At 35.9% G+C, this 26937-nt stretch overlaps 1 long non-coding RNA gene across 2 annotated transcripts; it reads right to left on the reverse strand.

The window, feature by feature from the left end:
• Window positions 1–1620: 1620 nt before the first annotated feature.
• LOC141692467 (uncharacterized) lies at window positions 1621–2808 on the reverse strand. Of its 2 annotated transcripts, none has more exons than XR_012562831.1 (2): window positions 2244–2808; window positions 1621–2036 (listed from the first exon to the last, which is right to left on the reverse strand). It is a non-coding gene; the product is annotated as an uncharacterized LOC141692467 (long non-coding RNA). The 2 variants fall into 2 exon arrangements; XR_012562830.1 differs by having other exon boundaries at window positions 1621–2057.
• Window positions 2809–26937: the final 24129 nt, after the last annotated feature.

Here is a 26937-nt window from a genome sequence, read left to right on the forward strand (position 1 = left end):
TTTCCTTTTCCAAATCAGTTTTTAGAGATTCATTCAATTTTAGCATTTCATCTCTAACATACAAAGCATCATCTCTTTCTTTCTTAGTTTGATGAAGAAAAAGTAACTCCTTTTCTAAATAGTCATTTCTGTTTTTAAGATCAAGATTTTCAGATATTAATCTTTCACATGTTAAAGTCTGATCTCTAAAACTAATGAACATGGTCTTAAGGTATAATCTCAACTCAGTAATATCATCAGTATGAAAAGCAAAGGTTGTTTGATGTACCTTTAATTCAGCAGTCTCAGGGCTGCTATCAGCATTTGCCATCAAGGCATAGTTCACCTCATCTTCAGAATCTGAAGTGTCTGTCCGGCTTTTCTTCTTTGTGACAAGTGCCTTTCCTTTATCACTTTTTCCTTTCTTGCAGTCAGGAGATATGTGGCCTCTTTCACCATAATTGTAGCATTTGACATTTGAGTTGTCTCCTCTGTCAGACTTTCCTCCTTTGCCTTCAGACTTTCTGAACCCTTTCTTATCAGAACTTCCACATTTTCTAAATTTCTTGTAGGCTATCTTTGTGATACCCTTCACCATAAGAGCACACAGCTGCATCATCTCTGCATCAACATCAACTTCAGGTAAACTTTCAGTTTCTGAATCATCATCATCAGAATATGATGACTCTGAATCAGACTTTATGATGAGAGCTTTTCCTTTGCCCTTCTTTGAGACAACAACTTTAGAAGATTCTTCCTCATCTTTAAGAGCAACTGTCCTTGACTTTCTTCCATGCCTCTTGCTCCTTTGATCCATCTCAAGTTCATAAGTTTTGAGCATACCATAAATTTCATCAAGAGTAGTTTGAGTAAGGTCATAGTTGTCTCTTATGGTCTTGAGCATACCATAAATCTAAAAGGAATTTTAGATTTGAATCTTCAAGATCATATTCCTTGTCCACCAGTGACAGATCATTCAAGAGTTTGACAAACCTGTCATATAAATCAGTTAATGACTCATTAGCTTTTGAGTCAAAGTGCCCATACTTTTGAGTGAGTATAGTCCTCCTGTTCTTTTTGATTGCATCAGTTCCCTGGCATCTTGTCTCCAAAGCATCCCATATCTCCTTTGCAGTCTTGCATCCAATTACCCTGTTTGACATGACATTATCAATTGCACTATGCAGCAAATGCCTTACCCTTGCATCCTTAGCAATAGATGAGATATCTTCAGGTGTGTATTCAGATCTCTCCTTTGGTATGGTCTTTGCTGGTTGATCAGCAACTGCAATAGAGAGCTTGGTAGGCTTATATGGTCCTTCATTAATTCTGTCAAGGTATTCTGGATCTGTAACTTCCAGAAATATAGCCATCTTCACTTTCCAAATGGGATACTCAGATGGTCTCAGTATGGGAACCCTAATTATCTCATATCAACTGTGGGTTTGAGTATTCTGAGTTTCTTGAGTTTTGATGGGCTTAGTTGGGGTTTGTGTTTCTTCAGACATTATTGTTATTTGGATCTTTACTGTATGTGTGTTAACAGAAAAGCTCTGATACCACTTGTTAGGTCACACAACACTATAGAAGGGGGGTTGAATATAGTGTTTATACAATCAAATCGATTTTAACACAAGTATGTAACAAAGATCAAGTATATTCAAATAAACTCTGTTACAATAGAACTGTTGTTCTCTCTCAGTGATGAACAATATCACTAAGAGCTGCTAGGTTACATTGAATAATATTTTTCGATAATGATAACACTTATAGTGTAAACCCTAAGTCTGTGTTTATATAGTACACAGTTACAAGATATCTTCTAATTGATATGGAATATAATTATGTCTCCTAAAATATATCAATCAGATATCTTCTACAAGTCTTCTAGTCCTCTAACTCTTCATGCATATCTTCTTTTGATTTAGTCCAGATCTTCTCCTGTAAATCAGCCGCATTCCTTATCTGAAGTCTTCCCGCACTTATATCCTGATATATATCTTCTGACACCTTAAATTCTGATATTAAGTTCTGATTTCAGTAAGTCCTGATATGTCCTGTTGTTAAGTTCCGAAAAACTAAACACAAATCAGATTAGACATGACATCTCAAATATATCTAAAAGGGTAAAAGTCCCGTGTGCAAATACATCGTTCAACATTCATATGTTTGCAAATTTGTTATAAATCATTTTGTAGACTATTTTACTTTCTTTTGTTCAGCAAATGTTGAAAAAAGGGGGCTTAATGCGATATAATACATACTTATAATTTCTTGCGGCTCTAGGAAATAAGTTAGCAACAGAGGGAACATATTGGCTTCTCATTAAAATGTTCTTGTAAATAAACCTGCATCCTCATTTACACCTGCAATAGAGAAGTTCCAAACCTTTTTTTCTCGCTTGCCCAAACAAATCCTCTGAAGAATTTACCAGGACCTTTACCGAGAGGTGTAAGCATTTGTCCAAAGTGACCCATGTATCATGTTCTTCAACCAAGAGAACTTCTCTTTCTCATGTTTGGATATCAAACTTCACCACAGAAGACTTCCATCTAAGTTACTCCACCTCTGTTATCGTATATCACCCCAAAATGTACATTAGCATTTCGCCCTCCAACAAAATGATAAGAATGATATTCTTGTGCATCTGGACCAGTAGTGCTTTGAACTTGATGGAAAATTGTAAAATAAGGTATATTTGACGAATCAACTTGTGTAAAAGCTATGAATTTGCTGTCCAGGGACCACCGGTAACCTTATCTTCTATTTTTCATCCTACATATAGTATATATAAAAAGCCTAACATCATTCCGACAGAATTTTCGGTCTGCCCTTATTTGTATTTTATATTTTTTATAAATCAAAATTATGAACAGTAGTAGGTAAATATATGGAAAAAGCGAAATTATTTTTCATCTCGCCTGTGCTATGTGCTCAGGCACACCATTTGTCCGTAACAAAAAAGTAAATTTATGTCAAGTTCATGATTATATATACTCATATTGCACAATAATTTTCACTGGAAAGTCATATAATGATTAATTAATAGATCTCACCAAGGTCTTCCTTTCTGCTCCAAAAATCTTTGAAATAAGCAAGCATTGAGCCATCTGGCAAAAGATGTGGATCAATAACTGGAGAAGCAGGTGCATTTGGAAGCTTAAATTTTGGTTGCGATGAAATATTCTGGAAATATATCTATCCATATACAAAAATATTAAGAACTATACACTTAAATTCATAAGTGATAAGCCAGTCTACTCTTCATCGAAACTCTTCTCTCTCAACACAAAATTAATTTAGTTATACTTATTTTCTTCTTTATCTTTTTGAAAGGGGCTTTTCTAGATAAAATAATATCGTAATTATTAGTGGCATTTAGGGTTTATAGATTTTCTGCAACCATTACAATTAATTAAAAAATATCTTAGTCCAGTTTTACCAATTTTGAGTTTCGAAATTTGTAGAAGTTCAATTTTCATAGATTTTGATGCTAATTTTGCAATAGCACACATCATTTTCACACACCACAAATATAACTAAATCTACACAATCACAAAAAAAAAATATCCTTCTGCTCAGTTTGAAATCCTGCAAGATACATCTCACATTTAAGTTTTTAAAAAATGTAGAAATATCAGCTATCAAATAGAAGGCTATCTACAAGGAATAATTCTTAAATATGACGTGGAACTTTGTAAATGGCTAGCACATATAGTGCAGTAAAACACTTATATGGCCATATTTTCATTCAGTTCATTATATGAAAATTGGACAAACAAAATTATGCTATCACACTTTAGTAGATAGATGATACAGAGATATAAAAAATGTAAACATAATTTAACATATTATATAAATGAGTAAATATAACTCAACATGAAATAAAAATATATAAATAATATTAATTGTGAAGCACAAGAACCCTGAAAAGGAAGACTGGATAAATACAAACAATCAAAAGATGGAATTAATGCTCTAAGTCCGTAACCAGGTCATGGAAAGAAGTTCATTAATATGTTCAAGCTTTCATGAAAAATAAAATATCAAATGACTTATAGTATCAATGAAATATATTGATTTGAAGTATTGAAGATTAGGGGCTCAATGATTGAAGCAATGAATGACAAACAAGTTGTATCAGCTCATATTATTAAAAGATTGAGTTAAATGAATTTAGTGCAAGTTATTTATGAACCGGACCAGTGCACCAAGTATTAGCACATCAGATGAGAAATAATTTGATCATGCAGAAGATTTGAAGTTGATATATTATAGAAAGGAACAAGGGAATAAAAAACGTGTGTCTAAGTTAAATATCTTTTATGGAAAGCAACTTGCCTAGTGGTTTCAAGTTAGGAAAAAATTTCTAAGGAAATTATTCCGCATTTTGGTCACCACTCAGAGAAATTATTTCTAAGGGATTAGGGAAAGACAATCCATGTGGTCGCAAGACAGGAAATACCACTAAGGAAAATTATTTTCCTTGTGAACGTAACTAAGGGAAATTTATCCAAGGAAAGCATTTCCCTTGTATGCGCAACTCAAGTAGATATGATGAAGGAAAAGCTTTTCCTCTGTACTCGTAACTTAAAATAAATTCACCAAGGCAAAGACACCATGTGTGCGCAAGTGAAAAGAAAGATAAGGCAAATTATTCCCCTCTTGTCTCCAATTACAACTTAGTAAATTCACTGGATACAAAGAAGCAATTATTTTGTTACCTGACTAGAATTACGTGTCCAAACAAATTGAAGTCTACAAAAATAGAAGCAGAATGAATTCAATTCATTCAAATATCTACTTCAGCTCTCAACTGTATTTTTACGTTATTAGCTTATAAACGTACTGTTATGCTGTTGAATTTATTGTAACTAATCACTTGATTGATTCTAGTGTAGCAATATCAAGGTTTATATTAATAAAACAATATATTCCTCGAATTATTTTGTGTCTATTTTGATTCCGTAAATTTAACGAAGGACTTGAAATGAATCAAAAAAGATTGTAGATATCGTATTCAACCCCCCTTCTACGATACTTTGGGACTAACAAAAAATAAATGAGATTATCTACCTAAAACTTCAGTTAATGGTCCAAAATGAGATAATATTACTGACCCGACAGGAAGAGGCACCATTATAGCGTTCTCATGAAATCATGTCTTCACCTTAAGAAGATAACAAAATTTCAACAGGTTGAAAATTAATAAATTTTGCAAAATTAATAAAACTATCTATAATTAAATGTAGAGGATCATGAGTTATCAACTTAAGAAGATCAGCACTACGTGGAAAAAGGGAATCTAAAGTGCTCACAAAAAGTTTGAGAATTTAGAACTATCTTAGAGAGAAAGGCTTGATTTTGTCACTATGCCCCTGGATGTGATTTATGGGAAATTGAGAACTCATGAACTGGAACAAGAGCATAGAGCTATAATTTATGGCCCTGGTTCTATTGACAACAAGAGTATGGAACTTGTAAAAATCACTGCACTTGTTTCTCGTGAACCTGAAACTTCAGCAGTCAAGGTTTCACCCTCCTCGGCAATCAAGAAAATTGTTGTAGTTGAAATTGCTCAAGGTGAGTCGGAAGATGAAAGTGAGTTTTATACTCAGGAAGAACTTGAAGAGTTGGAGAATAAATCGATGGCTTACATGGATTCAAAATTCATTCATGTTAGATTCAGAAGAATGCCCAACTACAAGTCAAGGGGCTCATCTGGCAGATTTCAGAAAGGAAGCTACTTGTCAGGGTCAAGCTCCAGAGCAGGTTACAAGTCAAGTTGGGTAGACAAAAGCAAAATAAGATGTTATAAATGCAATGAGTTGAAGCACTTTGCATCTGAATGTAGAAAGCCCAGGACAACAAAAGGAAAGGATTCCTATGAAAAGAAAAAAACTTACGAAGATCTAAAGAGACAAAATGAGAAGCTGAAATAGAAGCTGAATGCATATGTGGTTAAGGAGAAAGGAAGAGCATACGTTACTAAAGGAAAAAGATGGGATGATACTGATTCAGATGAAGAAGAAGAGCATGTGAATCTAGCTCTTATGGTAGACTCTGTATAAGAATCACCACAATCATCTCAGGTTCCCTAACTTATCACTATTGATATGTCTGAATCTGAATATAAATCTATTGTGCATGAACTTACTTTAGAATTGTATAATATTCATACAAGCATGCTTGCATATAAACTTAAAAATGATAAGTTAGTTCTGTAAGCTGAGAGTCTGACCTCTAGGAATGAAGAACTAGAATTGCTTGTAGTTACCTTAGAAGACCTTAAGCAGAAAAATGAGCACCTAGAGAATAAGGTTAAATGCAACACAGACATAGAAGCCATTCTTAGAACCTAAATTGCTGATTTAGAAAAGAAGTTACAGACCTTTAAGAATGCAGCTTTGAATCAAAAGGAGATAATAAATAGTTAGAGGTTTAAGTCTAAAAGATCCATATGACTTGACTATTTTAAGTTAGCAGGTAAGAAACATGTTGGTGCATCAGAAAAAAATATGTTTATCTCAGAGAAGGTACCATATGCTATTAAGGATGTTGTATCTCCGATGCTCACTGAATCTGTTTTAGAGCCTTTAGATGAGGTAAGTTTGTTGATCAAGGAGGAATTGATTTCTGAGGATAATGAGAAAGAGAATGTATAGGTATCCCTAAGACTCCTAAGGTTTCAGTTTGTAAAGCAAAACCCAAAACTGACCAAGGTAACAAGGTGGATAAATAAGGACCGAACATACTTAAGAAATCAGACACCATAGATGACTCTAAGACTAATGAGAGTGTTAAGGTTAAGTCTAAGAAGAATAAGAATGGAAAGGTAGGTGTGAATAAGAAATTTAATTTTGCATCTTTCTCATCTACATTTAGAAAATTGTGTAATAAATATAATTTTTCTGTACACCTTACACATGCATGCACAAAGGTTAAAGTAGAATCTGTTGCATCTTCTAGTATATCTGCTATGCCTCGTTTTCATGAGCCCTATGGTGTATCTGGTTGTATGCCATATATATTTATTACCATGTTGAGTATTTTAAAGCTTTTCTTGCAACTAATAGCACTTATACTGACACTAAGACAAGCATGAGTAATGAGCACACAAAGGCAAAGACTATAGTACCTCATGTCTCTAAGTCTAACAATATTGTTGAGACTAGCACTGAGAAGGAAATAGTTAAAGTGAAAGCTAAGCATGTTAAGGTTACATCAGTGTGATCCAGTTTCTACCCATAAACCTTCAAGACCCAAGCAAGCTTGGGTACCAAAGTCTTTTTAATCAATCTGTGTTTGCAGGTTCAGGTACGAAAGGAAAAGATCATGTGGATTCTGGACAACAGGTGTTCTTGTAAAGCATAATGTAATGTAACATGTAATCGAGGATTTATAACTCAACATGAAAACAGAAATAGATAAATAATATTAAATTGTGAAGCACAGGAACCCTACAGATGAAGACAGGATAAATACAAAGAACCAAAAGATGCAATTGACTCTTTAAGTCCTCTAACAGATCATGGGAAGATATTCATTATCATGTTCAAGCGGCCATGAAGAATAAGACAACAAGGGACTTTAAGCATCAGTTACCTGAATTGATTTCAAGTGCTATAGATCAAGAGTTCAGTGAAAGAAGGAATGGATAATCACCAATCTGTATCAGCTCAGAAACACAAGATAAATTGAATTAGGTTCTCTCAATCCTAGTTGTTTATGAACCATACCAGTGCACCAAATATCAGTATTCAAAAAAGAATTGTGATTCAGTTACAGAAGAAAATATTGATGCAGTGAAGAATGGTTAAACAAAAGCAGGAACATTCTAAGACATGGTAGTCTTCTTACAGGTCGCCATAGAAGTGCATACAAGGACAATCTACGGTCTCCACAGAACTGGTCGCCGTAGAGAATTTCTGTAAGGCACCACAATGGTCGCCATAGAGATTCTCTAAGGTACCAGTAATCGCCATAGAGCCTAGTCTCTATAGAAGAAGATACAGTGGCTACCTGGTCGCCATAGGGCCTTGGCTGGTCGCCATAGAACTTCAAGTATTCACCTGGTCACCATAGAGTTCACCTGATCGCCATAGAGTTCACCTGGTCGCCATAGAGCTTACCTGGTCGCCATAGAACATCAGCAGTCGCCTTGGAGCATTACAGAGGCACTGGTCGCCATAGAAGGTTGCTCAAGTTGCCATAGAAGAGTTATGAAATTTATTGATTTACTTGCAGGAAATTAAAAGGATTGTGTGGACACAAGACTGCCACCTGTCCAATGAATTTGAAAGTCTACAACAGCAGCTGAATGAATTAAATTCATTATCAATCATCTTCTTCAGCAACATAATTTAGTTTACGAGAGCTCCATTAAAGCCCCTCATTTATTAAGCTTGTAAACATATTGTTATGCTGCTGAATCTATTGTAGCTAATCAATTTATTGATTAGATTGTAGCAACCTCAAGGATTATATTAATAAAATAATATATTCCTTGAATTATTTTGTGTCTTATTTGATTCCGTACTATTAACGAACAACTTGTAAACGAATCAAAAAAGATTGTAGGTATCGTATTCAACCCCCCCTTCTACGATACTTTGGGACTAACAATTGTTATCAGAGCTTGTTGATTGACATACAAATCAAGATCCGGAGAAAGAAACAAGTTCTTGAAAAATTTCTTGAATTTTTTAATTTTCAAAAATTCTCATTTCTTGAAATTTTTGAACTTTAAATAATTTAATTCCGCCAAGATGATGAACAACCAAAGAATTGGAAGTGTAAAGGTTCCCCCATTCGATAGAGATAATTACAACCTACGGAAGAAAAAGATGATGCTGTTTATGAAAGCCTCGAATCCACTTTACATTGGGATATTACTTAATGACCCTTATGTTCCGATGGAAGTAGTTTCTGAATCCACAACCATAGATGGTGTAAGAATTCCTTCCTCATCCACTCCCAGGGATTCGTCTAAATATATGGAAACTGACAAGGAGTTGATAAATCTGGACCTAAGCCTTCAACTCATAATTATGGAATCGACCGATAAAGATATGAGTCATCAACTTCTAGGAAGTAACAATGCGAAAGATATGTGGTAAACCATTGAGCTTTTAATGGAAGGTACAGAAGAAGTCAAAGAAAACAGGATGGATATTCTGACGACTCAGTATGAGGCATTCAAACTTCTACCCGGAGAAGCACTGTCTTCACTCTTTGAGAGATATACAAGACTTTTAAGTGAATTAAAGCTAAAAGGGAAAGTTTATCCTATACGAGATTCTAACAGAAAGTTTATGTTGATGCTCCCAGTTGACTTGGAACAAAAGAACACATCAATCAGGGAAAAAGCAGATTTTATTACTATGTCCCTGGATGTGATCTATGGAAAACTAAGAACACATGAGCTGGAGCAAGAGCAGAGAGCTATTATCTATGGACCTGGTTCTCTTGACAGTAAGAGTACGACACTTGCAAAAACCACTGCACTTGTAGTTCGTGAACCTGAAACTCAAGATAACAAGGTTGCACCCTCCTCAACAATTACAGAAATTATCATAACTGAAATTGCTCATGGGGAGCCAGAGGATGAAAGTGAGTTTTATACTCAAGAAGAACTTGAACAGTTGGAGGATAAATCTATGGCATACATGGCTGCAAAATTTAGTCATGTTAGATTCAGAAGAAAGCCCAACTACAAACCAAGGGGTTCATCAGGGAGATTTCAGAAAGAAAGCTACTCATCAGGGTCAAGCTTCAGAGGAGGCTACAAGTCAAGTTGGATAGACAGGAGCAAAACAAGATGCTACAACTACAATGAGTTAGGGCACTTTGCATCTGACTACAGAAAGCCCAAGGCAGCAAAATCAAATGACTCCTATGAAAAGAAGGAAATTTATGAAGATTTGAAAAGGAAGAATGAGAAGCTGAAATAGAAGCTGAATGCTTATGTGGTGAAGGAAAAGGGAAGAGCATACATTGCTGAAGGAAAAAGCTGGGATGATACTGATTCGGATGAAGAGGAAGAGTATGTGAATCTGGCTCTTATGGAAGACTCTGCAGAGGAATCATCACAATCATCTCAGGTTCCTGAACTTACCATTATAGATATGACCGTGTCTGAATACAAATCTACTGTGCATGAACTTACTTTAGAATTGTATAATGTTCATACAAGAATGCTTGCATATAAACTTGAAAATGATAAGTTAGTTCTTAAATCTGAGAGTTTAACCTCTAGGAATGAAGAACTAGAATTGCTTGTAGTTGGACTAGAAGACCTTAAGCAAAAGAATGAATATCTAGAGAATAAGGTTAAGTGCAATGCAGACATAGAAGCCATTCTTAGAACCCAAATTGATGACTTAGAAAATAAGTTGTAGGCATTTAAAAATGCAGCTTTGACTTAGAAGGAGATAATATATAGTCAAATATTTAAATCTAAGACTTCAATATGACTTGACTATTCTAAGATGAATAGTAAGAAACATAGTGGTACATCTGAGATAAACATGTTTGTCTCAGAAAAGGTTCCTATCTCAGAAAAGGTTCCATATATTATTAAGGATGATGTATCTCCGTTATTCATTGAGTCTGTTTCAGAACCTTTGGATGAAGTAGGTTTGCTAATCAATAAGGAATTGATTGCTGAAAATAGAGAGAAGGAAGAGGAATCCCCTAAGACTTCTAAGGCTCCAGCTAGTAAAGCGAAATCCATAGTTGACCTAGGTAATAAGGTCGATAGAAAGGAACCTAATACACTTAAGAAACCAGAACCTATAGTCAACCCTAAGACTGGTGAGAGTGCTAAGGTTAAGACTAAGAAGAACATGAATTGCAAGGTAGGTGTTAATAAGAAATCTGATTTTGCATCTTCCTCATCTGCATCTAGGAAGCTTTGTAATAATTTCAATTCTGCTGCTCACCTTACACATGTATGCACTAAAGATAAAGTAGAATTTGTTACAACTTCCAATATGCCTTCCATGCCTAACATACCTAGTTTTCATGAACCTTCTGGTGTAGTTGGATATATGCCATGTGCATCTGTTACCATGTCTGAATATTTCTAAGCCTTTCATGCAACTGCTAGCACTTGCATCAACACTAAGACAAGCATGAGTAATAAGCACACACAGGACAAGACTGTTACTCCTATTTCTAAGTCTGACAACTCTGTTGAGACTAACACAGAGAAGGAGCCGGTCAAAGTAAAAGCTAAGCCTGTTAAGGTTTCATTTGTTGATTCTGTTTCTACTCCTAAACCTTTAGGACCCAAGAAAGCTTGGGTACCAAAGTCTTCTTAATCAATCTGTGTTTGTAGGGTAATGTAAGAAAGGAAAAGATCATGTGGATTTTGGACAGTGGGTGTTCTAGGCACATGACAGGAGAAAAGTCCATGCTCACAAGTGTGGTTGATAAAGATGGCCCTATAGTTACCTTTGGAGATGACAGCAAAGGATTTACTATGGGATATAACAATTTGGAAATTGGCAATGTCATCATTGAAAACATCTCTCTTGTTGAAGGATTGAAGCATAATCTTCTAAGCATAAGACAGTTTTGTGACAAGAGATACAATGTTGATTTCAGATCAGAAAGATGTTTGATCTCTCACGGGAAAGATGAGAAGCTTTTTTTACATGGAGTAAGGAAAGGTAATCTGTACGTAGCTGACTTGAAGTCTACCTGTGATGGAGTAATCAGATGTTTCTACGGCAAAGATTCATCAGAACAAAGTTGGTTATGGCACAAGAAGCTCTCGCACTTGAACTTCAAGACAATGAACTCTCTGGTCAAGAGAGAATTATTGAGAGGACTACCACAGATGGAATTATGTCAAGAAGGACTCTATGAAGCATGTGAAAAGGGGAAATCAAAGAAAGCATCACACAGAAGCAAGGAAATGACAAGCATAACTAAACCTCTTCAGTTGATTCACATGGATTTATTTGGTCCAATGAATGTGTTGTCAGTATCAAGGAAAATATATGCTTTAGTGATGGTCGATGACTTCTCCAAACACACAAGGGTGTTGTTTTTACAATCCAAGGATGAAGCACCTCAGCTCATAGTAGATCATATAAAGAAAATTGAGATGGAAGCGAAATTACCTGTCAGAAAGATTAGATCAGATAATGGAACATAATTCAAGAATGCATTTCTAAATAAATTCTGTACAGAGAAAGGTATTTCGAGATAGTATTCAGCTCCAAGAACTCCACAACAAAATGGAGTAGTTGTGGCACCCCAAAATCCGGGGTCAGGAATCTCGGAGGCCACGCCATCTAAACCACTATAAACCACATACCTCACATCACAATATATAAATACTCATACTTTATGACCCCACACTAATCACACACACACACACTTATAGGTTATTGTCTTGGAAACGAACCACTCATTACTATAGTAGATCAAACCATAAAGTGATAATTATTACAACCCAAAAGTAATTAAGTCTTACCGGGGAATAACCTTTAAGTAAGGCTAGTCCATCGGCCAAATATACGTTTCTTATTTATTACCTTACATAAGTCATACTTATAAATAAGCCGAACTAAAAACAACTGAAAACCAATCCAGCTTATTCGGACTACCTAAGGTACAACACCAAACAATCTACAGAACAGTTGGCCATTTCCTACCATTTCCTGGCTGTGGTTCTCATGGTAGGCATCTTGATTCACTGTTGTGTTGTGTCAATTTAAGAAAACAAGTGTGAGCTATAATGCTCAGCATAATAATATACAGTATGAAAATGACTGTAATGATAAACTCACGTAAAACATCTTATAAGATAATTACATTTTATTCGAACATAGTTTTCCTTGGTGATACACACCTTCTTATGAAAATAATCCTTCAGTGGATTTTATTATCATGCGAATACCTTAAAAGTAAACCCGGCACCTAGGCTTGGGTTACGGTATTGCATCACAATTCCAATTGGAAGAATAGAACACTCGTTGGAGCCACCGCATACGATGATCATTCGTAATACGATAATAGTAACCTTTTCTACTAGTAGAAGGACGACACCTTCGTATCCCAGTTATCACCCTGGCCGCATTCGGGCTACGTGTCCCATTTTGGGTATACACATACTTCAGAAGTTCCTGAGTACATCGAGTACCTTCGCCTGCGGTACCTTTGGTAGTCCATCTAGCACACATAGTACCAGAGTCTACCCCTCTGTTGTTCTTTTAAAAGAATTCGATCATATCTCGAGAACTCGAACCACATCGAAGTTCCCCAAGCATTTTGCTTGTTGATATATATATATATATACTTCCGACATTTTCGGGGGAAGTACTAAGGATGTGAGTTGACCTTTGTCAATATGTAATTAAATAAGGGGGAAAAGTTTATCCTTGAAACTATATTCAAAATATTAAATAAGACGAGATAATATTCTCCGACGATCTGAAATTATTCGAATGATTCCCGAATATCCGAGAGTATTTTAAATCAGGTTCTATGATTTTTAAATCACAAATAAACCCTTTTATAAATAATAAATAATTAAATAATAATTGATAAATAATTAAACCTTGAAGGAGTTTACTTTTAAAAAAAAATAATATTCCTCAACTAATTTATGTTTAATAATTTAATGAACTTTTAATATTTACTTGAGTCCGAAGTAAATATTTACTGGAGAATACTTCTTCATAATAAATGAATAGTAGATAAATATTTCTTGTCCAAATGGTAAAGTATAGTTGAGGGAATACGATCTTTGAAAATCGTTCTAATAAAAGTTCGAGGTGTTTAATATTTTGTAAGTGGACGTTGAATCCCTTTAAAGCATACTACTATGGACTTGTAATCATCCTATAATATCACTGGAATGATTCCAGGGTTTTTATCTTGAAATTCCGACCGACTCTCGGTCTTATTACAATACGTCATGCTTATAGCAGAATAAAATATTTCACGATATATACTTATCGTATAACATCGCTACATTATGCAAAAATTTAATAACTACGTATCATGGCAAGCATGGTATTTATGCAATGATAATAAACAATCCTTTCACAACACAACAGTAAATGGAGTTGGTTTCGTAAACTTGCCTGGGTATCTCGAGGTGGAGGATGCTCTTGGTTCCGCCGGGAAATCTATAATCATAAACACAAGTCGTCTCGTTAGGTCCCGTTCTAATTTACGGCTACGCGCACTAATGCGCTAAATATTATGCACCCTCTCAACTTATATTAACATTATTATTCCTTTAAGTCCTTATTCACATTATGGTCGCTTCCTTTTTCAAAGTATTTTAAGTCCATTTTCATTTTCATCGTCGGCTCCGCTTATGGATTCTACGGTTTCGGCTCCGATATTTTTATAAAATTGAAAATTCATTATTTCCACTTGAAATTTTGATGGAAGTAAGGAAAATCAATATACTACTCTCTGTAAAATTTTCATGATTTATGAACATTCTTAAGTCGATCCTTTATATTTTCAAAGTTCGTAACTCGTAGCAGTTTTTGTCGCGTAAATCACTTTTAGTAAAACGGCCATAACGTTTGATCCGTAAATCGGAATCAAGCGATTCAAGCGCCTAAACGATCCTTATAATATTATAGTTTACATCCTCGGGACTTTCTTCAGAAACATAAAGTTATGTTTTGTTCATTTTAGTGAGATTACGTTTACGATCGGAGTTTCGTTTACGCCTTAAATCTTTATACTACCACCAACATTCAACATATCATCATCAACACACTAACTCCTCTCAAGAACATCATGTTCTTGAGGCAACAACAATCAACCTTAAATCTACTTAGCTAAACATCGAGATTTCAACAATACCACTATTAAACTAAGTTTATAACTTCATACTAAAAGGATCTTGAACTTAAATCTTAAATAAAGTTGGGTCAAAGATTTTTACCTTTCTTGAGAGCTTGAGATGTGTTCTTGATGATGGTGAAGTCTTGTGAGTTCTTTGTAGGGTTTTAGGAATCTAAAACAACCATTGAAATTAAGAAACCATAGAAGAGTTACTATTCATACTATTCATTCTCAACTTTCTTGATTTTATTTCACCCATCAAACCTTGATAAAAAGAGCTCAAAGATTTATCTTACCTTAGTTTGGTTGTTAGGAAGCTTGAGAATTAATGGGAGGATTTATCCATAGCTAGATCTTGAGGTTTTGATTTTGATTTCCTTGGTTTTTGATGAAGGGCCGAATGGAGAGAAGTGGGAGAGAAAGAGAGAGTTTTTGGTGATGCTTATTGGTTGCTTCTTGGAATTATGCAAGTAAAAGCTTGTGATATCTTATATTGATTTTTATTCTCTAGTTTATATCCTAGTATTTGATTTATGTTGCTAATCTTGGAGACAAATCTAGCTAGCTTGTGGTAGATTACAAGCTAAGCCACTTGCTTAGCCCCTTTATCTCACTATTTGCTTAGCCTTGGTTGATCATCCTATCTCTAGCTCACTATTTGATAAATTAACCATGGTTATTTTCTAACCATGGTTAGTTAGTGCGTTACGTTTATTTAATCGTTTACGCGTTCGCTCGGTCGCTTAAACGTTTTCATAATACTTCCTCGTAAATGGTTCGCGATGTAATTCCTTTCGTATTTATTCCTTATGTTTTGAATTATCATACTAGGATATAAATCCGTAGGGTTTTAAATTCGTAATTATATTGTGATTCTAGTAATCCTCGATGATTCGTATTGTTGTGAATATGTTGTGTACTTGATGATTACCTAAACAAAACATCTAAGTAGATTTTACTTAGTGAAATAATGTAGCACTCGATGGATAAGAATTATAGTCCCGACGGATAACTCATTATAGTCCCGACGGATGATTAACTTATTATCCATCGAGTGAGTAGCTTATGTAATAATAAGTTTGTAGCACAGTGTTGTATGTTCCTTTGTATAGAATCTGGAGTAGCATATAAGTCATGTTGACTTTAACTAGATATGCATAATAGGTTGATTAACTGTACATAAGCAATGTCTTTTAATTTTGTATAAGTGAAATGAAGTCAAGTGCCAAAATAGCTGCCAACGGATGATTAACAAAGCTTCGACGAATAATCAAATGACTATCAACGGATGTTTAATATAGCAGTCGACGGATGATCAATCAAGTCATCGACGGATGATCTGAAAGTCGACGGATGATCATATCAAGAATTCAAACATCAGTTGAACAGTGAAAGCTGACACACAGCCGTTGAGTTGGATACAAACACACTGTGGAAGCCCATTAACTGGGTAATAGAGGAAGAAAAGCAGCAAAGATCAAGACTGTTACATTTTATATTTGTTCAGTCTTTTTGACTTTGTAATCTTGGTAATATATAAACCAAGAGAGAGTAGCAAATAGAAAATAACTGAGATAGCTAAGAAACAGCAACAGAGAAATCTTTGTAAGCACTATCTTTAGCATTTCCTGTGTTCTTAGAAGTTCTATTTTGTGTAAGCAGCTGTGAGCATTTCTGCACACAGAGCCCTCTCGATATATTAAATATATCTCTGGTGGAATTGTTTAAATCCACCAGAAAGTTTTTAAAGACTCTTGTTTTTAATTACTTATGTTTTGATTCATTCAAGTTTACATTCCGCATTGTGCTAATCAAAAAAAATATATCCATAATCGAGTTGAACATTTTTATTTCAAGAAAAAGGTTCAAGAATTCCATTCAACCCCCCTTCTGTAATTCTTGCTATATTGTTCAGGGACTAACAATTGGTATCAGAGCAAGCTCTTAATCTATAAAGAGTTTAAAGATTAAAACAATTCAGCAAGATGAACAAGAAAGATGTTGGAGTCAAGATTCCTTTTCTTGATAAAGATAATTACCATCATTGGAAGGTAAAGATGCACCTTCATATGCTTTCTCAAGATGAGGCCTATGTGGACTACATAGAAAGAGGCCCTCATGTTCCAATGAGAGCTGCAACAGGAAATGAACCATCTGTTCCAAAGCCAAGGCATGAATGGTCTGACCTTGATATTGAACAAGTCAGGAAAGATAAAAAGGCTATGAACATTCTGTTCAATGGTGTTGATGCAGACATGTTTGATAACATCATCAACTGCAAGACTGCCAAGGAAGTTTAGGACACAATACAGATAATCTGTGATGGTACTGAGCAAGTAAGAGAAAATAAAATGCAGCTCCTGATTCAGCAATATGAGCATTTTCACAATGAAGAAGGTGAGTCACTCACTGACATTTTTAGTAGATTCCAAAAGCTACTAAATGCTCTTAAATTACATGGAAGAGTCTATCAGACTAAAGACTCCAATCTGAAATTTCTCAGATCTCTTCCAAAGGAATAGAAACCAATGACAGTCTCATTGAGAAACTCACAAGATTATAAGGAGTTTACTTTGGAGAGACTGTATGGCATTCTGAAGACCTATGAGCTTGAGATAGAGCAGGATGAAAGAATGGAGAGAGGAAAGAAGAAAGGAGGATCCATTGCACTAGTGGCTGAACTGGAAAAGGAGAAGGAAGTGAAGATGGAAGCTGTGGAATCAACTTCAAAGGCCTGTGAAAGTAAGGGTAAAGGGCTAGCTGCAGAAAGTGAAGATTCATTGAGTCAAGATGACATGGAGGACATTGATGAGCACCTAGCATTCCTTTCAAGAAGATTTGCCAAGCTCAAGTTCAAGAAGAACTTTGGAGCTGCCAAGCCAAATAGAAACATGGTGGATAAATCAAAATTCAAGTGTTTCAAATGTGGCTTGGCAGGGCATTTTGCAAATGAGTGTAGAAAGTCAGATTCTAGTAAGAAAAGATTGGAGTCTGTGGATTATAAGCAAAAATACTTTGATCTACTCAAACAGAAGGAAAGGGCTTTTATTACACAAGAGAATGACTGGGCAGCTGATGGTTTGGATGAAGATGAGGATGTCAGCTATGTCAATCTAGCCCTTATGGCCAAGTCTGATGAAACAGAGACAAGTTCCTCAAGCAATCAGGTAATCACTACAAACTTTGCATATTTTTCTAAAGCTGGGTGTAATGATGCAATAAATGACATGTCTACAGAATTGTATCATTTGCGTGTTACACTTAAGTCCCTCACTAAAGAAAATGCTAAAATCAAAGAAAACAACTTATTTTTGAGTGAGAGGAATAATGTGCTTGAGTCTCAGTTTGTTGAGTTTGAGAAACTAAAAATTGAGTGTAGAATTGCCAAGGAGGAATTAACTGAGTCCTTGAAAAAGGAAGAAATTTTAAAGAAGCAGCTCGATCGTGAACAGAAGGTGATTAAAGCATGGAAAACATCCAGAGATGTTCATGCTCAAATCACCAAGGTTCAAGGAATTGAGTCTTTTTGTGATGAAGCATGGAAAAAGTATAAGGAGAAACTAGAACCTATTTTGGTAGATGGATTGCTGACAGATGTAGACTCGACGGATGATGAGGACTATCCGTCGGATAACAAAAGGTGTTATCCGTCGAATGAAAAAATCCTCATCCGTCGGCTGTGAGCAAACCCATTAGCAAAGCCAAATTAACCAAGCTAAATGAAAAGTATGGGTCTATTTCCAAGAACTTTGTTTCAGGAGAGTCAAGTCAAGCCAAGAAAGGGAAGAAGGCTAATGTTGGTCACATGACTGTCAAACAGTTAAGTGACAGACTTGAGAAGATAGAGGTAAAAACAGAGACTAAAGGGAAAAACAATAGGAATGGTAAAGTAGGGATTAACAAACATAATAACTACACACCTGACAAATATGCTCCTAGAAAAATCTGTGTCAAGTGTGGTAGTGTAAATCATTTGTCTGTTAATTGCAAATCTGCCATGCCTACTCCCATGTCTGTTCAGCCTCAATTCTCTAACATGAATGCCATGCCTCCCATGCCTGTAAATGCTATGCCTATACAAAACATGAATGCACAGTTTGCTAATATGCCATTTGCACCTAATCCATATTATGCTGCATACAATATGCCTCAAATGCCATTTAGCATGCCTTACTGGAATAACATGTATGCACCAAGCATGCCATTTCCTGTTAGCCATAACATGCATAATAATTCTGTTGCATCTAGTGGTTTCAAAGGCCCAACCCAAATGACTAAGGAAGAATCTGAAATTCCTAAGTCAAATGAGTTAAGACCTAAGAAACAGAAGAAGAAAGCTAACAATGCAGGACCCAAGGAAACTTGGGTACCAAAATCAACTTGATTTAATTTTGATGTGTGCAGGGAAACAGAAGGAATCTTTGGTACTTGGATAGTGGTTGTTCAAGACACATGACTGGTGATTCTACCCTGCTCACAGAGTTTGAAGAGAGAGCTGGCCCAAGTATCACTTTTGGAGATGACAACAAAGGTTATACTGTGGGATATCACCTTAGTGGATGGTCTCAAACACAATCTGTTGAGTATCAGCCAGCTTTGTGATAAAGGCAACTCAGTAACCTTCAACAAAGAAACCTGTGTTGTGATTAATAATCAAAACAACAAAGTGGTTCTCACTGGTGTGAGAAGAGGAAATGTGTATCTAGCTGACTTCAACTCAACTAAAGCAGAATCTGTAACTTGTCTTCTCAGTAAAGCAAGTCAAGATGAAAGTTGGCTAGGGCACAAGAAGCTATCCCATTTGAACTTCAAGACCATGAATGAGCTGGTAAAGAAAGAGCTAGTTAGAGGCATTCCTATGGTGGAGTTTACAAAGGATGGAATGTGTGATGCCTGCCAAAAAGGGAAGCAGATTAAAGCATCATTCAGGAAGAAACTTGATTCAGCAATTGAAGAGCCTCTACAACTGCTTCACATGGATTTGTTTGGACCAGTCAATATATTGTCAATCTCAAAGAAAAGATTTTGCCTAGTAATTGTAGATGATTTCTCAAAGTTCTCTTGGACCTATTTCCTAAAGTAAGGATGAAGCTAGTGAAATCATCATCAATCACATAAGGCAAGTTAACAATCATCCTGATTTCAAAGTTAGAAGAATCAGGAGTGATAATGGAACTGAGTTCAAGAACTATGTCATGAGAGCATTTTGTGAGGAAAATGGAATCTTGCATGAGTTCTCAGCAGCAAGGACTCCACAACAGAGTGGAGTAGTGGAAAGAAAGAATAGATCTCTTATTGAAGCTGCAAGGACAATGTAATAACCCCAATTTTTGGAAATTTTTGAAACCCTTATGAATAGTGTTTTTGTTGAATGAGAAAACTTTTCATGCCACACTATGTAGGGGTTCTGTTATGGATATTCTGAGATTTTATTAGTACTCTACATGGTATAGAAGTGTATGTAAAGATCGTCAGAATCCAATTCCGAACACTTTGATTTTTCCCGGAAATCCACTAGATACGGAAATAATTGAGTATAAGGTAACAGGATAGAAAGGATCATAAAAGGATTATAATGTATTGAGAAAGGTGAAGGAAACCCAAGTAATAAGATCCCGGGTATGATCCCTCAAACGAGAAACGAGAACGAAAGTTAAGCGAACCGTATAACAGATCAGCGGTCATTAGGCAAACAATTAGAAGCTAATTAAAGAGATTAGAGGGGATGATGTCATCCAACCAATGAGAAGAGGGCAAGAAAGGGATGATGACATAGCAATGTGATGTAAGCATGACATAGGAGGGAAGGAAGTGTGGTTGAATGATAACCACACAAAGTCAAGGTTAATTAGGTAATTAACCTAAAACAAATCAAAATTCAACCAACCAAGCAAAACATTTCATTTTTTTTCATCAAACAAAACACAAAACCCTCCATTTCTTCATGAAGCTCTCGGCTTCTTTCTTAGCAAAATGAAGATCCAAGCTCCACCACTTACTATTTAGCAAGGTATTTATCTAAGCTTTCCCATGGATAGTTACATACTTCCTATAAGTTTAAGCTTCTAATTCCAAGCCAATTTTTTTTATAAATCAAGGAAGAAGATGGTGAATAGTAACCTTCAAGAAATAACTTTGGTTTTCTTGATTTTTATGAAAGTTCAAGGTAGCTTAAGCATAGATCAAGGCTTCCATGGGCATTCCAAGGATCTTTCATTGATTAAGAAGCTTCAAGGAAGGTATAACATCTCCAAACCCTAGCTTTACTTTGTATATTAGAATGATTTTGGTTGATATGGTATTAGAGTAGCTAAGTGATTGTGGTTTAGAGTTGGGTTGGAATGGTAGTGAATGGATTGTTGAAATCTTATGATTTGGTTAAAGAATGTAGTATAATTTAAATTCAAGTTTTAAGATTTAGTAAATTGATTATAATGAGTTGATTTGGGGCTGTTGTAATGTAGTTTGGATGGAGTTTTGATTGGGTTGTGAATTGGGGTTGAATTGTGGTGGATTTGGAATGGCTTAAATTTGGGAAATCGCGTAAACATAGCCGTCGTAATGTTCGATTTACTTTAGACTGCTTTTGTTCATAACAATAGGACCCAAGAACTCCCTGCTAGATTTTGACCATTGCCATGTTTAGATAGTTCATGTTACGAGCTTCGTTTTGATATGTAGTTCGTTTGATTCCGATGTACGGTTTAGGAGAAACGACCGTTTTAAGTAACGGCGTTTCGCGAACGAAACTTTTCCCCTCGCCTTACTTTGAAACATAGGTTAAAGACCAAAAAGGGTTAATTAGTGTATGAAACAATTATGGTAAGAGTGTTAGGCAGTTGGTAAGACACTCGCGAAGGAATCGCCTTAAAACTCGTAATGGTTAAATTATTAAAAATTGTGGAGCCGAGGGTACTCGAGTGACTTAAGAGAATCAGTAAGCGCAAAGCGAGCGTTAGAGTCTAAGTTGGTTAATGTATAGATTTACAAGTGACTTTGGCTTAATTCCAACTTACTTGTTGTTTATAGGTTACCAGACTCGTCCCGAGCCATTCGTAACCCCCAGTCGCTCAGGCAAGTTTTCTACCCGTTATACTGTTGTTGTGATGTATACACTTGTATATGCATTATCTTGTAATAGATGCATGATGGTTATATTAGCAAATTCTTGCGATATATTGTAGCATGTGATATGGTACATATGCATGCCTATTTCGTATTCTTTCCATATATATCTGTTGGTTCAGTTGATAATACCTATGCTAGAGAATAGCGGTAAATTGCATATACCCTTTGTATAGGGACCCAAAGGTGAAAGCATTTTCTAAAACCGGGAGTCGAGGATCCCGAGTAGATTTATATATATATATATATATTTTATATATATATATGGTAATAGTTTTCAAAACTATTAATCGAATAAGGTTTATTTGATAACTTTATTTTATTAATGAATATTATCTTGAATATTCATTCGAGGACTTATGACTCCTTTATATTATTTATTGAATATTACTTGGATATTCATTTGAGGATGTATGACTCCTTTATTTTATTTAATGAATATTATTTATAATATTCATTCGAGGTATTATGACTCCGCTTATTATTTATTAATATTCTTTATTTATTAAAGAATAATGTTCGATAATCAAACTTACTTTTGATATTCAAATAAAGATATTACTTTCGTATAAGTATATCTTTGATTATTTACTATTCATTTCAAGTATAAGTTTTCCAACTTAAAAATGTTTTGCGAGTCTTCAAAATGATTTTTAAAAGTTAAAGCGGATCCCAAAACTCATTTTTATATTTAAGATGCTCCTTTCGAAGGGGATTTAAATACTCGCTCAAAACCTGAGGGATCCGGCTCCGTGGTGTGTTTTATATTCGCAACAAGGTTGCTGTTTTGATAAATGAATTGATTACTTACCCAACACTCGGGAAGTAATATTCTTGGAACAAGTTAATCCATTAACTGGCATCGCCTGGGAAATATCGGTGAGTTTTCCTTTCCAACTAGATACGACTTCTCGGTGGAGCCGTATCAACAAGTTTCTACTTGGGGAAAGGGGGAACGAGCTTTACGTTTCAGAGTCATGGATTTCATCTGAACTAGGAGTGGCGTAAGTGGTCGAGTGGCGCCGGCCCAGCCTTATTATATTGGCCCAAATGGCCTGGAAGTTCCGCTAAGGCGGTCCATTCCTTAGGAGTTCAGTGTTCGGTTGACAAGTAAATCTGACAGGTTCTCCTCTACATGTAGAAAATGGTGGGGTTGCACTACTACGACTGATCATCGTAAGTGGTCTTCCTGGCGCGGCAAACTCCCGTAATGAGTTCATCATCCAATTGGATATTTCTGCAACACTACCCAGAGCACTTCGATAGAAAGGCTACGGTTGGGCGATTGTTGAGTGTTGGCAGGGTCAAGTTTTCAAAATGATGTTTGCATCAAATGAAGTATCTCATAACTTTATTTTATTTTGATGATATTTTAAAGATTGAATCTATTCAAGTATTATTGTGTAGTCTCATCTATGTGATGAACTTTTGAACTAATTATAACTTGAACGGTGGTAGTTCAAGTAGTATTTGGAAAAGATATAAGTATATTGGAGTATCTTGTAACTTCATCTTTTAAACTTATATCTAGTAAATGATTATCTTATGCATGTCAAAGATTTTCAGAAAAACGTTGAGACAAGGTTAGATATATGAGATCACCTTGCAACGATAGTTTTATACAGTTATAAACTGGAACTCTGTGTATATTATGCATGGAAGAGGACTTCCAAGATTTTGAAAAGTATATATGTATATATACTGAATATTTTGCGACTTCATCGCATTAAGATATCAAACTTGGTTCATTTCTTCTTGACCAAGACTTTCATGAGTACTATGAGAATGCTCATATATTGTAAATTATTATACATATTATTTTGGTGGGCTTGTTGCTCACCCTTGCTTTCTTCTTTCATCACATAACAACAGATAGAAAAGATGAACAGGACCAAGCTCCCAATTTGCAAGCGATCAGGAAACGTTCCGCAGTTTCCTATAGGTATTGATGTCGCTGTAGCTGAGGTAGGAACTACCAATAGGCTAGTCTTTCAACTTTTGATATACCAGACTTATGTATCTTTATCAATTGTAATAATGGCAAAGAAATGTAAATTTATTCAGAAACCCTTTTAAGGTGTATTGGCTTATAATTGTGGAATAAAATGACTTGTGATTATTTTTGGATATTCATCTCTGAGACTATAACTTGTGGTGTGTGTGTTTATTGTGGGGTCACAGTACAGAGTAGTTGATTGTTTACTAAGATTGGGTGTTATTAAGGGAAATGGAACTCATGACAACCCGAATCCCCGACCCCGGATTTGGGGGTGTTACAGAAATGGTATCAGAGCTAAGCGTTATAAACCTTAGAGATGATGTGACGTAAAGATAATAAGTTCACTAAGATAATAAGAACTCTTGCCAAGTTCATAGTCGGGCTACCTAACGTAGTACTGACAGTTAAAACCCTTACAGGAACCCTTATAAATATCGTGATAATAACATAGTTCATTCTCGTATAGGGCAGCGGGGCACCGAACCCTGAGGTTCAGGAGCATCAGCATGAGGATGTTTTATTACAAGTTGGAGATCAAATTGTGAATTCGATAGAGTATCCTAATGAGGGACCGGATGAGGTTCATATTGAGGATGTAGCGGTTGAGGATGCTGTCCTAGAAGGGATTGTGGTTGAGGAGGATCCTGACAAGAATGAATAAAGGACCACTGTGGAATTGATAACCATGGTTAGAGCGACTACCAGAGGTAGGATTGGTCGGTCACTACCGGAGGTTCGTTCAAGTTTGTAAAGATAGTAGCCCCTTTAACGCGGCTTACTCATAAGACTGAGAAGTTCGAATAGACAGAGAAATGCGAGAACAACTGTTAAGAACTGAAGCAAAGGTTGGTGACGGCCCCTATGTTGGCGTTGCCGGATGGAAAAAGGAGATTTTGTGATTTGTAGTGACGCTTCGCATAAGGAATTTGGATGCTTCTTATGCAGCACAGCAAGATAATCGTGTCCGTGTCAAGACAACTAAGGGAATATAAAATTCGATATCCCCGCCCATGAGCTTAGGCTCGTGGCAATAGTTTTGCCCTAAAGATTGGAGGCACTACTTGTATGGAGAGAAGTGCGATATTCACAAACCATAGGAGCTCTAGTACATTTTTACGTAGAAAGAGCTCAGCATATGCCAGAGGAGGCGGTTAGAGCTAATCAAGAATTATGATTGGGAGATTCTTTATCATTCGGGGAGAGCCAATATGGTGGCTGATGCCCTTAGTAAAAAGGAGAGTCTCAAGATGATAATGTCTTTTGGGGAGTTTATAAGAGATTTTGAGAAAATGGAAATAGAAGTGAAGGTAACCGGAGCCGGTACCGAAAAGCTGTTTGAGATTGCAATACAGCCCGAATTATTGGAAAAGAACATATTGTGCCAGTAAAAGTGATGAATGAAGGCAGAGAGCCAACAAATAGATATGAGATTAATACCGAGAGAGATGATAAGGGAATAATGAGGTATTCCTATAGAATTTGGGTTCCAAATGTTTAAGAGCTTAAAGATGAGATCTTAGATGAAAGTCATAGTTCAAGGAATAAGATTTAGGGCAAACCCTGAATGTGATAGTCAGGGAGGACGCCATCAAGATAGAAGGAACCCATAACATAATGAAGTGGAAAATGAGGATTTTAACGTATAAGATAACCCCAAGTACGGGGAGGAGGAGGAAACGTTCAGACTAAGGAAACAGAAGTCGAGTAAGGAAAGGAGAACCGAGACGGTACTCCTATACGGTAATTCATGGACCTGTCTCAAGAGAACTTAAACTATTATCCCTAACCACCACCCTGAGGAGACAGTGCGGTGGGAAATTCTTTCAGGACCTTTAAGTCGCTAAGCTCTCAGAGTTCCAAGGAACAAGCGAACCCAGTAGAGGCGAGACCCTGGCTAAAGGAAATATAGGAATCATTTGAGATTCTAAATGATGGACGACTCACAAAAGACTGTTTTTGTCACTTACCCTTCTAAGAGAGAGGCCACCCACTGGTGAAAGACCAAGAAAGGCATGGAGCCAGAGATTATAATAAACTGATTAAAGTTCAGTCAATTGTTTTCGGGAAAGTAATTCCCAAGGTTATGGAGATAGTGTAAAAGCTTTAGAGCCAGAACAAAGGCAGAAGAGTATGATGAATTTGAATCTAAGTTGTAAAAGTTGTCAAGATTCGTTCTGAGGACACGAATCCAGAATGACGGGATGTTTGAAATCAATGCTTATGTTGTGTTGGTTCATGAAATAATGATAAGAGAAAGGAAAATAAAAAGAAATTGAAGTGGAAAGGAATATAACGGCAATAGAGTTTGAGGAATGATAAGGGAGTTGGGTATGAGGAAACCCTAAAGACTCGTAGCAATAGAAATAGAAAAGTATGTAATCGTCAGGATGAGGGTGATTCACCATGAGTTAAAATTGATGGTTGAGGGTATAAGAGATACATATATTTTATCCCCTATAAGTTGGGAAGATTCGAGGAAACCTTGAGATAATTCGAAGGATAAATAAAGAGACGCGGATAGACTGAGGAGACAAGAAAGTAAGAAATTAAGAAAATTGGATGAAGGAAGTGACCTTCAAGAAGGTGAAGTGTAAGAACGGTTGCATGATACCCAGAAAGGGAGACGCTAGATATGAAAGATATCCCAACATTGAGGTGACTGTTGAGATAAACAACAAAAGTAAATAAGGAATTATTAAGAAGAGGTTCACGTTGAACATGACCAATATCTTCCAGAACATCCTTGTTATCGTTACCAAATTAGGCAAGAAAAGCGGATAACCGTTGTTATCTTTTGAAGGCCATATGGGTTGACCTCAGTTTGAATACAGATGTTATTGTGAAATTAGACATGTACTATCGAGTTGGGAATGATTGAATAAGACACCCTTATCAGGGATATATGACTTGATTTATCCATGGAAGGATGCATGTACCTTTTTAAAGGTAGGAAGTAAGGATAGAACATCGGTAACTTAAAATGAATCCTAGGGGAATGCATAAAGGTT

This window comes from Apium graveolens, chromosome 10, assembly GCF_009905375.1.
Source record: "Apium graveolens cultivar Ventura chromosome 10, ASM990537v1, whole genome shotgun sequence".
In the NCBI taxonomy this organism is placed as follows: domain Eukaryota; kingdom Viridiplantae; phylum Streptophyta; class Magnoliopsida; order Apiales; family Apiaceae; genus Apium; species Apium graveolens.